The sequence below is a fragment of the Salvelinus alpinus genome, chromosome 16 (genome assembly GCF_045679555.1).
Source record: "Salvelinus alpinus chromosome 16, SLU_Salpinus.1, whole genome shotgun sequence".
Lineage (NCBI taxonomy): Eukaryota > Metazoa > Chordata > Actinopteri > Salmoniformes > Salmonidae > Salvelinus > Salvelinus alpinus.
In genome coordinates, this window is record NC_092101.1 from 36,316,697 (window position 1) to 36,330,341 (window position 13,645).

At 43.4% G+C, this 13,645-nt stretch overlaps 1 protein-coding gene across 2 annotated transcripts in view; it reads left to right on the plus strand.

Annotated features, from left to right (window-relative positions):
• The window catches only part of gmds (GDP-mannose 4,6-dehydratase), a 292,984-nt gene that overhangs the window by 190,110 nt on the left and 89,229 nt on the right, over positions 1-13,645 (plus strand). The gene's annotated exons all lie outside the window — the stretch shown is intronic.

The window sequence follows — 13,645 nt, forward strand, 5'->3', positions numbered from 1 at the left end:
ACTCTGCAGCTGGGTGGGGGGGGGTGGGGGTTATAGTAGCCTAGGGGTGTTCTGCACTCTGCAGCTGGGTGGGGGGGGGTGGGGGTTATAGTAGCCTAGGGGTGTTCTGCACTCTGCAGCTGTGGGGGGGGGGGGGGGGGGGAGTTACAGTAGCCTAGGGGTGTTCTACACTCTGCAGCTTGGTGGGGGGGTTACCGTAGCCTAGGGGTGTTCTACACTCTGCAGCTGGGTGGGGGGTTATAGTAGCCTAGGGGTGTTCTACACTCTGCAGCTTTGTGGGTGGGGGGTGGGGGGGTTACAGTAGCCTAGGGGTGTTCTACACTCTGCAGCTTGGTGGGGGGGGGGGGGTTATAGTAGCCTAGGGGTGTTCTACACTCTGCAGCTGGATGGGTGGGGGTTATAGTAGCCTAGGGGTGTTCTACACTCTGCAGCTTGGTGGGGGGGGTATAGTAGCCTAGGGGTGTTCTACACTCTGCAGCTGGATGGGGGGGGGGGGGGGGGTATAGTAGCCTAGGGGTGTTCTACACTCTGCAGCTTTGTGGGGGGGGTATAGTAGCCTAGGGGTGTTCTACACTCTGCAGCTGGATGGGGGGGGGGGGGGGTATAGTAGCCTAGGGGTGTTCTACACTCTGCAGCTGGATGGGTGGGGGGTGGGGGGGTTACAGTAGCCTAGGGGTGTTCTACACTCTGCAGCTTGGTGGGTGGGGGGGGGTTATAGTAGCCTAGGGGTGTTCTACACTCTGCAGCTTTGTGGGTGGGGGGTGGGGGGGTTACAGTAGCCTAGGGGTGTTCTACACTCTGCAGCTTGGTGGGGGGGGGGGGGGGGGTTATAGTAGCCTAGGGGTGTTCTACACTCTGCAGCTGGATGGGTGGGGGTTATAGTAGCCTAGGGGTGTTCTACACTCTGCAGCTTGGTGGGGGGGGGGGGGGAGTTATAGTAGCCTAGGGGTGTTCTACACTCTGCAGCTTTGTGGGTGGGGGGTGGGGGGGTTACAGTAGCCTAGGGGTGTTCTACACTCTGCAGCTTGGTGGGGGGGGGGGTTATAGTAGCCTAGGGGTGTTCTACACTCTGCAGCTTGGTGGGGGGGGGGGGGGGTTATAGTAGCCTAGGGGTGTTCTACACTCTGCAGCTTTGTGGGTGGGGGGTGGGGGGGTTACAGTAGCCTAGGGGTGTTCTACACTCTGCAGCTGGATGGGTGGGGGTTATAGTAGCCTAGGGGTGTTCTACACTCTGCAGCTTGGTGGGGGGGGGTATAGTATCCTAGGGGTGTTCTACACTCTGCAGCTGGATGGGGGGGGGGGGTATAGTAGCCTAGGGGTGTTCTACACTCTGCAGCTTTGTGGGTGGGGGGTGGGGGGGTTACAGTAGCCTAGGGGTGTTCTACACTCTGCAGCTGGATGGGTGGGGGGTGGGGGGGTTACAGTAGCCTAGGGGTGTTCTACACTCTGCAGCTTGGTGGGGGGGGGGGGTTATAGTAGCCTAGGGGTGTTCTACACTCTGCAGCTTTGTGGGTGGGGGGTGGGGGGGTTACAGTAGCCTAGGGGTGTTCTACACTCTGCAGCTTGGTGGGGGGGGGGGTTATAGTAGCCTAGGGGTGTTCTACACTCTGCAGCTGGATGGGTGGGGGTTATAGTAGCCTAGGGGTGTTCTACACTCTGCAGCTGGATGGGTGGGGGTTATAGTAGCCTAGGGGTGTTCTACACTCTGCAGCTTTGTGGGTGGGGGGGGTTATAGTAGCCTAGGGGTGTTCTGCACTCTGCAGCTGGATGGGTGGGGGTTATAGTAGCCTAGGGGTGTTCTGCACTCTGCAGCTTTGTGGGTGGGGGGCGGGGGGGTTACAGTAGCCTAGGGGTGTTCTACACTCTGCAGCTTGGTGGGGGGGGGGGGGGTTATAGTAGCCTAGGGGTGTTCTACACTCTGCAGCTTTGTGGGTGGGGGGTGGGGGGGTTACAGTAGCCTAGGGGTGTTCTACACTCTGCAGCTGGATGGGTGGGGGGTGGGGGGGTTACAGTAGCCTAGGGGTGTTCTACACTCTGCAGCTTGGTGGGGGGGGGGGGGGGGTTATAGTAGCCTAGGGGTGTTCTACACTCTGCAGCTTTGTGGGTGGGGGGTGGGGGGGTTACAGTAGCCTAGGGGTGTTCTACACTCTGCAGCTTGGTGGGGGGAGGGGGGGGGGGGGTTATAGTAGCCTAGGGGTGTTCTACACTCTGCAGCTGGATGGGTGGGGGTTATAGTAGCCTAGGGGTGTTCTACACTCTGCAGCTTTGTGGGTGGGGGGTGGGGGGGTTACAGTAGCCTAGGGGTGTTCTACACTCTGCAGCTTGGGGGGGGGGGGGGGTTATAGTAGCCTATGGGTGTTCTACAGTAGCCTATGGGTGTTCTACACTCTGCAGCTTTGTGTGGGGGGGGTTATAGTAGCCTAGGGGTGTTCTGCACTCTGCAGCTGGATGGGTGGGGGTTATAGTAGCCTAGGGGTGTTCTGCACTCTGCAGCTTTGTGGGTGGGGGGCGGGGGGGTTACCGTAGCCTAGGGGTGTTCTACACTCTGCAGCTTGGTGGGTGGGGGAGGGGGGGGGGGGTTACCGTAGCCTAGGGGTGTTCTACACTCTGCAGCTTGGTGGGTGGGGTGTTGAGGTTTGGGTGAGATGATGACAGGGGTATGCATGATAATTCATATTTTATTGTCACCTACTGTACACCGTTTAGGTGCAGTGAAATGTGTTGTTTTACAGGGTCAACCATAGGAGTACGGTGCCCCTGGAGCAAATTCGTGTTAAGTACCTTGGTAAAGGGCACATCGACAGATTTTTTTTTACCTTGGCTCGGGTATTCAAATCTGCGACCCCAACGCTCTAACCGCTAGGCTACCTGCCACCCCAAGGTCATATGGCACACTGCCACCCATATTGCAGTGGGGTTTATTTGTATGTGTATTTACTGTGTTTGTTTACTATATTGGTTGTTTTGACATTATGAGGTGATGCACTATGTTGGGGTTTGGACAGACAGGTGTCAAAGAGTCAGCGGGAATGTGTTGGAACGTTGGGAACGATGTGTGGAATGATGGAATGGTGCTTGTGGCAGTCAGTCAGTGACAGCAGCAGGCACAAACACTATATGCCCAGGCACATAACTGAGACCCAGCTTTCCGTGATCGGACTACTGACTCCATATATATAAAAGCACCTCGGAGAGTCAACCCTGAGAGAAAGACTGAGACAGAGAGAGGGAGAGCGATATAGAGCTTTCCTCCTGCTACACATCATACACAGACAGTCACCCTCTCAATCTCTGTCGGTCTCTCTCTTGCTTTCTATTTATCTTTTTATGTCTGCCCCTGCTCGCTCTTTCAACTCCCTCTTTCTGTCTCTGTCTGCATGAAATAGATGGAATAAATTATCCTCTCTCACTGTCTGTAATGAGATAATGGAATAAATCCTCTGTAATGAGAATGGAATAAATCCTCCTCTCTGTCTGTAATGAGATAATGGAATAAATCCTCTGTTTGTAATGAGAATGGAATAAATCCTCCTCTCTGTCTGCATGAAATAGATGGAATAAATTATCCTCTCTCTCTGTCTGTAATGAGATAATGTAATAAATCCTCCTCTCTCTGTCTGTAATGAGATAATGGAATGAAGCCTCCTCTCTGTCTGTAATGAGATAATGGAATAAATCCTCCCCGCTGTCTGTAATGAGATAATGGAATAAATCCTCCTCTCTCTCTCTGTCTGTAATGAGAAAATGGAATAAATCCTCCTGTCTCTAATGAGATAATGGAATAAATCCTCTGTTTGTAATGAGAATGGAATAAATCCTCCTCTCTGTCTAATGAGATAATGGAATTAATCCCCCTCTCTGTCTGTAATGAGAATGGAATAAATCTTTCTCTCTCTCTGCAATGCGATAATGGAATAATTACTCCTCGCTCTGTCTGTAATGAGAATGGAATACATCCTCCTCTCTGTCTGTAATGGGATAATGGAGGAAATACTCTGTCCTCTTCTGTCTGTAATGAGAATGGAATAAATCCTCCTCTCTGTCTGTAATGAGATAATGGAATAAATCCTCTGTCTAATGGGATAATGGAGGAAATACTCTGTCCTCTTCTGTCTGTAATGAAATGATGTAATAAATATTCTGTCTGTAATGAGATAATGTAATACATCCTCCCCTCTGTATTGACAAAATGTTATAAATCCTCTCTGTCTGTAATGAGATAGTGGAATGAATCATCCTCGCTGTCTGTAATGAGAATGTAATAAATCCTCATCTGTCTGTAATGAGATAATGTAATACATCCCCCCGCTGTCTATAATGAGAATGTAATAAATCATCCTCCCTTGCTGTCTGTAATGAGATAATGGAATAAATCCTCTTCTCTCTGTGTCTGTAATGAGATAGTGAAATAAATCCTCCTCCCTCTGTGTCTGTAATGAGATAATGGAATAAATCATCCTCTCTCTCTGTAATGAGATAATGGAATAAAGCCTCCTCTGTCTGTAATGAGAATGTAATACCCCCCCTGTCGATAATAAGGTAATGTAATACATCTTCCTCTCTCTGTCTGTAATGAGATAATGGAATAAATCATTTGTGTCTAATGAGATAATGGAATAAATCCCCTTCTCTCTGTCTGTAGTGAGATAATGGAATGAATCCTCTGTCTGTAATGAGATAATGGAATAAGTAATCTGCTCTGTAATGAGATAATGGAATACATTCTCTAGTCTCATCTGTCTGTAATGAGATAATGTTATAAGTAATCTTCTCTGTCTGTAATGAGATAATGGAATACATTATCATCTATTCTCATCTGTAATGAGATAATGTAATACATCATCTCTGTCTGTAATGAGATAATGTAATACATCCTCACCTCTGTCTGTAATGAGATAATGTAATACGTCATCTCTGTCTGTAATGAGATAATGTAATACATCCTCACCTCTGTCTGTAATGAAATAATGTAATAAATCCTCCCGCTCTCTGTCTGTAATGAGATAATGGAATAAATCCTCCCCTGTCTGTAATGAGATAATGGAATAAATCCCCTGTCTGTAATGATATAATGTAACATAACTCTGTCTGTTATGAGATCATGCAATACATCCTCATCTCGTTCTGTAATGGGATAATGTAATAAATCCTCCTCTCTCTCTGTAATGAGATAATGCTCAGCTGACTTTCTAGGGGAGTAACAGTAGCTTGAATACAGTGTATTGTTTTTACATGTGGTCTCTGTCACACTGGTCTCTGACCCCTCCACCCTCCCATGTCCCTGTGTGTGTGTGTGTGTGTGTGTGTGTGTGTGGTTGTGTGTCATCACCAAGTTGTCTTAATTTCTCTGTTGAGGGACACATAATGCCCTTAACAGTGACAGACCATTACCCCCCCTCCCCCAGACACCCCCTTCCTGCCCTCCCCTGAGGTGATTGATGGCTACCCCCTACCCTTCAGATGCGTAGCGTTTCGTGTGTTCAGCTGTGTGTCCCAGACCTGAAGCCTGGTCGGCGCCAGTGACAGCAGCTGTCCACAATTCACACAAGTTAAAAACATGAATATGTGTGTGCATGCTTGTGTATCAGAGCATATAGTTTGTAGCAACAAACATGTATTCAGTTGAGCAGCTTTTGTCTCTGACTCTCACCACACCTCGATGATGTCACCATCACAGTTGGTTTTTGGCTGTTGTCTTGTGTGTGTGATGATTCTGTCTGTTGATACATGTTTTGTGCTTTTATCAGAATTGAGAGGGGGAGGAGCGAGAGACGGGGAGAAACAGGGAGACGGAGAAGGGGGAGATGGAGAAGTAAGAGACAGATACGTAGAAGGGAGAGACAGGGAGACGGAGAAGGGAACGAGAGGGAGGGAGAGAGAGGGAGAGAGAGAGAGAGAGAGAGAGGTATTGTTTAATTACTTCCAGCTGCTGATGGTCACGTTATACCTCCAGGGCGTTGCTATGCCAACAATTACCCTGACCACACACACGCCATTACTTTGAAAAAGGCCCCGTGGCTGTAGTCTTTCAGGCCGTAAGGCTGGTGCCTTTACTGACCCGGATCACTCCGGTGGTCTCCTCCTCCTGTTCTCTCTCCTCCTCTTTCTCTATGGGAAAGAGTCTGGGAGAAAATGATATGCTGATACACAGAGAGAGAGGAGAGGGAGGCAAGGAGATCATCTTTCCTTTGTTCAAAGTGATCTGGTTTCATTTGTATTTTGGTAGAAGGCAGAGCCGCTGATTCTGAGGTTGTTTGAATTGGTGTGGATTATTATTCTGCCTAATTGTCTTTTAATGAGGTTTTAACTCAGGTATGTAAAACCCCGGCTAGGGCTCTACCACCCACCACCAAGGTCCAACAAACCAGATTCTCCTTCTGCCCCCGTTCACCACGCCCAGTGTGTGTATTCAGCCCATTTCCCCTGGTGAACCCCTTTGCTGTCATGTTGTGCCTGTGTGTGTGCGTGCGTGCGCACAGTATTTCTGTGCATCTTAATTATACCCATCAGCATAATGCAGGCGATAGCACAACTAAATCCCTACCATGCCTATACACACAAACACACATACATAATCACACAGTTCACACACACATACATACATAATCACACAGTTTACACACACATACATACATAATCACACAGTTCACACACACACATACATAATCACACAGTTCACACATACATACATGCATAATCACACAGTTCACACACACATACATACATAATCACACAGTTCACACGCACATACATAATCACACAGTTCACACACACATACATAATCACACAGTTCACACACACATACATAATCACACAGTTCACATACATAATCACACAGTTCACACACACATACATACATAATCACACAGTTCACACACACATACATACATAATCACACAGTTCACACAAACATACATACATAATCACACAGTTCACACACACATACATACATAATCACACGCACATACATACATAATCACACAGTTCACACACACATACATACATAATCACACAGTTCACATACATACATAATCACAGTTCACACACACATACATACATAATCACACAGTTCACACGCACATACATACATAATCACATAGTTCACACAGTTCACATGCATACATAATCACACAGTTCACATACATACATAATCACACAGTTCACATGCATACATAATCACACAGTTCACACGCACATACAAACATAATCACACAGTTCACACGCACATACAAACATAATCACACAGTTCACACGCACATACATAATCACACAGTTCACACACACATACATAATCACACAGTTCACACGCACATACATAATCACACAGTTTACACACACATACAAACATAATCACACAGTTCACACGCTCATACATACATAATCACACAGTTCACACACACATACATAATCACAGTTCACACACACATACATACATACATAATCACACAGTTCACACGCACATACATACATAATCACACAGTTCACACACACATACATGATCACACAGTTCACACACACATACATACATAATCACACAGTTCACACACACATACATACATAATCACACAGTTCACACGCACATACATAATCACACAGTTCACATACATAATCACACAGTTCACACACACATACATAATCACACAGTTCACATACATAATCACACAGTTCACACGCACATACAAACATAATCACACAGTTCACACGCACATACATAATCACACAGTTCACACGCACATACATAATCACACAGTTCACACGCACATACATAATCACACAGTTCACACGCACATACATAATCACACAGTTCACATACAAAATCACACAGTTCACACACACATACATACATAATCACACAGTTCACACACACATACATAATCACAGTTCCCACACACATACATAATCACAGTTCACACACACATACATACATAATCACACAGTTCACACGCACATACATACATAATCACACAGTTCACACACACATACATAATCACACAGTTCACACACACATACATAATCACACAGTTCACACACACATACATAATCACACAGTTCACACACACATACATACATAATCACACAGTTCACACACACACATAATCACACAGTTCACACACACACATAATCACACAGTTCACACACATACATAATCACACAGTTCACACGCACATACATAATCACACAGTTCACACACATACATAGTCACACAGTTCACATACATAATCACACAGTTCACACACACATACATACATAATCACACAGTTCACATACATACATAATCACAGTTCACACACACATACATACATAATCACACAGTTCACACGCACATACATACATAATCACATAGTTCACACAGTTCACATACATACATAATCACACAGTTCACACACACATACATAATCACACAGTTCACATACATAATCACACAGTTCACACGCACATACAAACATAATCACACAGTTCACACGCACATACATAATCACACAGTTCACACGCACATACATAATCACACAGTTCACACACACATACATACATAATCACACAGTTCACACACACATACATACATAATCACACAGTTCACACACACATACATAATCACACAGTTCACACACACATACATAATCACACAGTTCACACACACATACATAATCACACAGTTCACACACACATACATACATAATCACACAGTTCACACACTCACATAATCACACAGTTCACACACATACATAATCACACAGTTCACACGCACATACATAATCACACAGTTCACACACACACATAATCACACAGTTCACACACATACATAATCACACAGTTCACACGCACATACATAATCACACAGTTCACACACATACATAATCACACAGTTCACATACATAATCACACAGTTCACACACACATACATACATAATCACACAGTTCACATACATACATAATCACAGTTCACACACACATACATACATAATCACACAGTTCACACGCACATACATACATAATCACATAGTTCACACAGTTCACATACATACATAATCACACAGTTCACATACATACATAATCACACAGTTCACATGCATACATAATCACACAGGTCACACGCACATACAAACATAATCACACAGTTCACACGCACATACAAACATAATCACACAGTTCACACGCACATACATAATCACAAAGTTCACACACACATACATAATCACACAGTTCACACGCACATACATAATCACACAGTTTACACACACATACAAACATAATCACACAGTTCACACGCACATACATACATAATCACACAGTTCACACACACATACATAATCACAGTTCACACACACATACATACATACATAATCACACAGTTCACACGCACATACATACATAATCACACAGTTCACACACACATACATGATCACACAGTTCACACACACATACATACATAATCACACAGTTCACACACACATACATACATAATCACACAGTTCACACACACATACATGATCACACAGTTCACACACACATACATACATAATCACACAGTTCACACACACATACATACATAATCACACAGTTCACACACACATACATACATAATCACACAGTTCACACACACATACATACATAATCACACAGTTCACACACACATACATACATAATCACACAGTTCACACACACATACATACATAATCACACAGTTCACACACACATACATACATAATCACACAGTTCACACACACATACATACAAAATCACACAGTTCACACGCACATACATAATCACACAGTTCACACACACACATAATCACACAGTTCACACACATACATAATCACACAGTTTACACGCACATACATAATCACACAGTTCACACACATACATAATCACACAGTTCACATACATAATCACACAGTTCACACACACATACATACATAATCACACAGTTCACATACATACATAATCACAGTTCACACACACATACATACATAATCACACAGTTCACACGCACATACATACATAATCACATAGTTCACACAGTTCACATACATACATAATCACACAGTTCACATACATACATAATCACACAGTTCACATGCATACATAATCACACAGTTCACACGCACATACAAACATAATCACACAGTTCACACGCACATACAAACATAATCACACAGTTCACACGCACATACATAATCACAAAGTTCACACACACATACATAATCACACAGTTCACACGCACATACATAATCACACAGTTTACACACACATACAAACATAATCACACAGTTCACACGCACATACATACATAATCACACAGTTCACACACACATACATAATCACAGTTCACACACACATACATACATACATAATCACACAGTTCACACACACATACATACATACATAATCACACAGTTCACACACACATACATGATCACACAGTTCACACACACATACATACATAATCACACAGTTCACACACACATACATACATAATCACACAGTTCACACACACATACATACATAATCACACAGTTCACACACACATACATACATAATCACACAGTTCACACACACATACATACATAATCACACAGTTCACACACACATACATACATAATCACACAGTTCACACACACATACATACATAATCACACAGTTCACACACACATACATACATAATCACACAGTTCACACACACATACATACATAATCACACAGTTCACACACACATACATACATAATCACACAGTTCACACGCACATACATACATAATCACACAGTTCACACGCACATACATACATAATCACACAGTTCACACACACATACATAATCACACAGTTCACACACACATACATAATCACACAGTTCACATACATAATCATAAATTTCATACACTGTGAGTGTTTGTATAAATGTGTCTTGGCATGGATTCCTTACTGTTCCACTATTTTGTTTAAATTATAAATATATTTATAAATATAAATATAAATCAATAATGAAGCTATTCTGTAATGTCACTGCTTCCCATGAACTGTCAGTGACAACGTTGCCTGCCTCTCAATCGTAACTGTTATCTTATCAAAACAACAGATAGTTGGAATATTTCAATTCGGAAACAGCCTTCGGCAATCATGTATTGTATGAGGGAGAGAATGTTTCCCACTACAGTGTGTGTGTGTGTGTGTGTGTGTGTGTGTGTGTGTGTGTGTGTGTGTGCCTGGAGGAAATCCAAAAATCACTTGTCGTTTGTTTGTTCCTTGCCAACCGTTTCTAGAGAACAGACAAGTGCCTTTGTCTTTATTTCCCTGTCGTTGTCTTTATTCCCATGTCGTTGTCTTTATTCCCCTGTCGTTGTCTTTATTTCCCTTTCGTTGTCTTTATTTCCCTGTCGTTGTCTTTATTTCCCTGTCGTTGTCTTTATTTCCCTGTCGTTGTCTTTATTCTCCTGTCGTTGTCTTCATTCCCCTGTCGTTGTCTTTATTCCCCTGTCGTTGTCTTTATTTCCCTGTCGTTGTCTTTATTCCCCTGTCGTTGTCTTTATTCCCCTGTCGTTGTTTTTATTCCCCTGTCGTTATCTTTATTCCCCTGTCGTTGTCTTTATTTCCCTGTCGTTGTCTTTATTTCCCTGTCGTTGTCTTTATTCTCCTGTTGTTGTCTTTATTCCCCTGTCGTTGTCTTTATTCCCCTGTCGTTGTCTTTATTCCCCTGTCGTTGTCTTTATTCCCCTGTCGTTATCTTTATTCCCCTGTCGTTATCTTTATTCCCCTGTCGTTGTCTTTATTCCCCTGTCGTTGTCTTTATTCCCCTGTCGTTATCTTTATTCCCCTGTCGTTATCTTTATTCCCCTGTCGTTGTCTTTATTTCCCTGTCGTTGTCTTTATTTCCCTGTCGTTGTCTTTATTTCCCTGTCGTTGTCTTTATTTCCCTGTCGTTGTCTTTATTCCCCTGTCGTTGTCTTTATTTCCCTGTCGTTGTCTTCATGTGTACGTGTCGTTGTCTTTGTGTACACAAATGTATGGGTAGCCTGTGATTCATTGTGACTGTGATTCAGTGTGACTGTGATTCAGACATCCATCTGATCTGAGCCTATGCTTTATTTCTCTCTTTATTTCTCTCTCTTTCTCTCTCAATTCAATATTCATAAAAAATTAACAGTGAACATTACAAGTTCCAGAAGAATAAAGACATTTCGAATGTCCTATTATGTCTATATACAGTGTTGTAACGATGTGCAACTAGTTCAAGTACAAAAAGGAAAATAAATAAACATAAATATGGGTTTTATTTACAATGGTGTTTGTTCTTCACTGGTTGCCCTTTTCTTGTAACAGCATGTCACAAATATTACTGCTGTGATTGCACACTGTGGTATTTCACCCAATAGATATGGGAGTTTATCAAAATTGGGTTTGTATTCGAATTCTTTGTGGGTTTGTGTAATCTGAGGGAAATATGTATCTCTAATATGGTCATACATTTGGCAGGAGGTTAGGAAGTGCAGCTCAGTTTCCATCTCATTTTGTGGGCAGTGTGCACATAGCCTTTCTTTTGAGAGCCAGGTCTGACTATGGCAGTCTTTCTCAATAGCAAGGCTATGCTCACTGAGTCTGTACATAGTCAAAGCTTTCCTTACGTTTGGGTCAGTCACAGTGGTCAGGTATTCTGCCACTGTGTACTCTCTGTTTAGGGACAAATAGCAATCTAGTTAGCAATGTTTTTTTGTTAATTCTTTCCAATGTCTGAAGTAATTATCTTTTTGTTTTCTCATGATTTGGTTGGGTTTAATTATGTTGCTGTCCTGGGTCTCTGTGGGGTCTGTTTGTGTTTGTGAACAGAGCCACAGGACCAGCTTGCTTAGGGGACTCTTCTCCAGGTTCATCTCTCTGTAGGTGATGGCTTTGTTATGGAAGGTTTGGGAGTCGCTTCCTTTTAAGTGGTTGTAGAATTTAACGGGCTCTTTTCTTTGCAGATTTCTGCATACAACGTCTCAATTTGGTGTTTATCCCATTTTGTGAATTCTTGGTTGGTGAGCGGACCCCAGACCTCACAACCATAAAGGGCAATGGGTTCTATAATTGATTCAAGTATTTTTAGCCAGATCCTAATTACTGTGTTGAATTTGATGTTCGTTTTGATGGCGTAGAAGGCTCTTCTTGCCTTGTCTCTCAGATCGTTCACAGCTTGTGGAAGTTACCTGTGGCGCTGATGTTTAGGCCGAGGTATGTATCGTTTTTTTGTATTCTAGGGCAACTGGATGGAATTTTTATTTGTGGTCCTGGCAACTGGACCTTTTTTGGAAAACCATTATTTTGGTCTTACTGAGATTTACTTTCAGGGCCCAGGTCTAACAATCTGTGCAGAATATCTAGGTGCTGCTGTTGGCACTCTTTGGTTGGTGACAGAAGCACCAGATCATCAGCAAACAGTAGACATTTGACTTCCGATTCTAGTAGGGTGAGGCCGGGTGCTGCAGACTGTTCTAGTGCCCTCGCCAATTTGTTGATATACAGTGGGGCAAAAAAGTATTTAGTCAGCCACCAATTGTGCAAGTTCTCCCACTTAAAAAGATGAGAGAGGCCTGTAATTTTCATCATAGGTACACTTCAACTATGACAGACAAAATGAGGGAAAAAAATCCAGAAAATCACATTGTAGGATTTTT